The following is a 3,224-nucleotide window of genomic DNA, read 5'->3' on the forward strand; positions in this document are numbered from 1 at the left end:
GTCTGAGTCAAGCAGAAAAGGTCAGATAAGGTGATGTTAGAAAAATGAACCCTAAGATATGTATTTAAATGTTTTTTCTTTCATGCATTTGTTTCTAATGCATTTATAAGATTATTTCTTTGTTGCTTTGTATGTCCTTCCCCCACAGTATAAGCCCTGCTTTCACTGTATTTGATGTCGGTATAATTTGTGGAGGGGAAGGCGAAAAACGAGTCATTTAAATAAGGATACAGGTGGACCCATTGCAGCAATGATAAGTACAAGTTGTCATGTGGAAAACGAACTTTACAACTTTGGTGGGTGGAGGGGGGAGAAGGATTGGGTGGGGGGTCAGTGGGAGTCTGGGAAGGGATGTGAAGGGTAAACAAAGGAGGAGGCTACAATGCTTGATAGGAAATGTACTCATTATCTTGCCCATGTAATTGTAACCCCTCTGTACAGTATGTTCACAACAATAAAAAATAAATAAATAAAATAAGAAAGCTCCTAAAATATAATTCTTATACTTCTAATCCAGATTAAGGTCTGATTTCTGCATATTAACTTAATAATATATATTACATATGCCATGTCTTCCCTCAGTCTCCTTTCCTTATTGTTATCTTCAAACTCAACTATTTTCAATGTCTGCCATTAATCTGGCTTAAATTTGTCTTAATACACTCCTATTCTCATGCACATATTCCTCCTTGATACAGTCCTTCATTATTGAAAATTCTACAGCATTATTTTATCTGCAGTGTAGACTCTACCTTAATATACCCTATATATTGTTGTATGGCCTATTTGTCTTCTGGCCTTCTACCTCCATCTCACAAAACTAGGGTAAGAGCCGTGCTTCATTTGAACTGAAAGGCACTAAAATATTTTATTGAAAAGTGAATAGCAAAGAAATGAAGAGAATTTTAAATCAGTATGATTGGAGTACACTGAAATGAAGTGGGCAAATGTGATTTAATGAAATGTGATTAAGGAGGAATGGAGGTGTGGAAAGCTACCAGCTGGGTTTTTATTGAGCCATAATATTTGTACATCTTTGTAGGGTACTTTATGGTAATTTAATACACATATGTGATATATAATAGTTAAATCAGGTTTAAAAACATGTGCATATCTTCAAACATTAATAATTTGTGTATATTGAGAATTTCAAACTCTGCTTCTTAAATATTCTGAAATACATCACAGATTTTTTAACCAGGAATTTTTCCTTCTGTGCTAAAGAAAAACCAGATGTAATTCTGTACTCTGTTTTAGTGACTTTTATTGTACTTGTTATACCTCCTCCTGCCTTTTCTCAGTCTCTATTGACTACTATCCCTTCTTGTCCTACAAAACTGACTTATTTGGCTGAGGAAGAATCTCCATGGTAGAGCACTTGGTAAGCTTGCCTAAGGCCCTGAGTTCAATCCCCAGCACAGCAAAGAAAAAAATTAACTTGTTAGTTTTCACAAATGAATAAGAGTATGTGGTATTTGTCTTTCAGTGTCTGCCTTATAATACTAGTGTTCTTTATGTTTTATTTCAAAGAGAAAAGGTAAATGTCCATCTATACCACCCCAAAGAAATAAAAAGTCTTCCCTACTTGAGGAAAACAATTGGAGTTTATAAAACCAGATAATAATGAACAGCAAATATAATATATATATATATATATATATATAGTAGGATCAAATTAGTTATATAGTTTGTATGAAGAAGAATAAAGCTCATTTTTTAAGAAGACAGAAGTTATGGATGTTTCTCTGTGTGTAAACTTTGCACAAACTCATATCTTTCTTAAAGGAAATATTGTGACATAAACGGTCTTAAACTGGACTACTTCTGATTTAAATATGAGCAAATGCAGTTCTTGACTGTTGCTTGCACAAGCAGTATGAATGACTAGGAAAAAATCTTCATCAACATTGTGGATATTTATTTCCTCCCAATCTGCCCATGTATTGCACGTTTGCCTGCCCTGTAAGGAGGTACCTCCATATGAATAATGTCCATTGTGTTACTTTTAACATTACTTTACACTGTAAGATAAGTATTAGCAGTTTGTTATACATAAAACTCCAAAACAGATTTATTCTGTAAGTATAACTATTGAAGTTATATAATTTCTTTTTTTCTTTTTAAGGCCTTTGTCTCTGAGAAGAAAAGACCTCCAAACCAATGGTACCAAGTACACAAAAATACAACACAGGTTTACTTCACTAAACACCCTACTAAACAGGAAGGTGTGCTCTGAAAAGCATGCAGAAACTTTGGAACAGGAGAATTAAGAACAAATTTGCTCTGATAGGATCGTGTTTGACATATTCTGGTCAAATATCCATGATGGACAGTATCTTCAGTAATTAGAACAAATTAAATAATTGGTTTCTAAACTTCGGATTATATCAGGGTAACATTAACATCAAAGATAACTAGAAAAATGGATGGTGTCTCCAACTGCTCTCAAGTGTTCATGAGAACATTCCTCAAACCTTACCTTGAACATTTATTATTTTCTCTCATGGTTTTCTCTTCAGTACAGACTAATCCGTTAAGCCTACAACAATATTAACCTTCTCATTCCCCCATAATTAAGAGAAAAAATAAAAATGACAACAAAGGTAGGAGTGTGGTTCACACATATAATACTTGCTACTGAAATCTGGGAATTTCAGTTCAAAGCCAGCCTAAGTAGACAAATCCAATATATGCTTATGTTCAATTAACAGCAAAAGGCTAGAACTGAAGACATGGCTACTGTGGTAGAGTACCAGCCATGAGAAAAAAGCCAAAAAATAGCACAGAGTTTTGAGTACAATTGCCAGTAGCAACATATGTAGTGTGCACACACCTACCTCTTCAGAAATTTACATAATTTCCAACATCCTCAGAGAAGTTTTCCATCTGTTTCCTCATTCTGCTAATTCATGACTCATGCTAACACCTTGAAATGTCTTCTGTTGTCAAAAAATCCTACTGGAAATGTGCTTTTTACACCCAACATTTGTCTTCCTTGTTGTATCTATTCATTGGAATGTAAGCTTCACTTTAAAAGTTCAGATTTATATATCACATTTTCTTGATCCATTCATCTACTAGGGGCATCTGGATTGGTGTCATACCTTAGCTATGGTGAATAATGCTGTGATAAACATCCTTCTGTTGGTAGCTTTAGTACGCCCTTGTTTGTGATCACTTGGGTGAATACTCTGAAGTGGGATTGCTGGGTCATGGGGAGCTCT

This window comes from Dipodomys ordii, unplaced genomic scaffold, assembly GCF_000151885.1.
Source record: "Dipodomys ordii isolate 6190 unplaced genomic scaffold, Dord_2.0 Scaffold5, whole genome shotgun sequence".
NCBI classification, from domain to species: domain Eukaryota; kingdom Metazoa; phylum Chordata; class Mammalia; order Rodentia; family Heteromyidae; genus Dipodomys; species Dipodomys ordii.